Genomic DNA, 479 nt, shown 5'->3' with positions numbered 1-479 from the left:
AGTCAAGTAGTCGGTTAGGTAAAGAGATTACAGTGGTGCCGTGAGCAGGGATCGCGAGCAATGGAAGGGGGAGAGAAGAAGATATGGCGAAGTTTCCGAGGACAGTGTTAGAGATGGGGGACGAGGAGCGAAAACGAAAGTTGGCAGCCGGTCGTGAGCTGCTGGCGAAGTTTCAGAGTACAGTGTTAGAAATGGGACACGAGGAGCGAAAACGAAAGTTGGCAGCCGGTCGTGAGCTGCTGGCGAAGTTTCAGAGGAGAGTGTTAGAGATGGAACACGAGGAGCGAAAACGAAAGTTGGCAGCCGGTCGTGAGCTGCTGGTGAAGTTTCAGAGGAGAGTGTTAGAGATGGGACACGAGGAGCGAAAACGAAAGTTGGCAGCCGGTCGTGAGCTGCTGGTAAAGTTTCAGAGGAGAGTGTTAGAGATGGGACACGAGGAGCGAAAACGAAAGTTGGCAGCCGGTCGTGAGCTGCTGGCG

Source organism: Priapulus caudatus, unplaced genomic scaffold, assembly GCF_000485595.1.
Source record: "Priapulus caudatus unplaced genomic scaffold, Priapulus_caudatus-5.0.1 Scaffold1545, whole genome shotgun sequence".
NCBI lineage: Eukaryota > Metazoa > Priapulida > Priapulimorpha > Priapulimorphida > Priapulidae > Priapulus > Priapulus caudatus.
The sequence above is the reverse complement of the archived record's forward strand: the minus strand, read 5'-3'. Positions refer to the sequence as shown.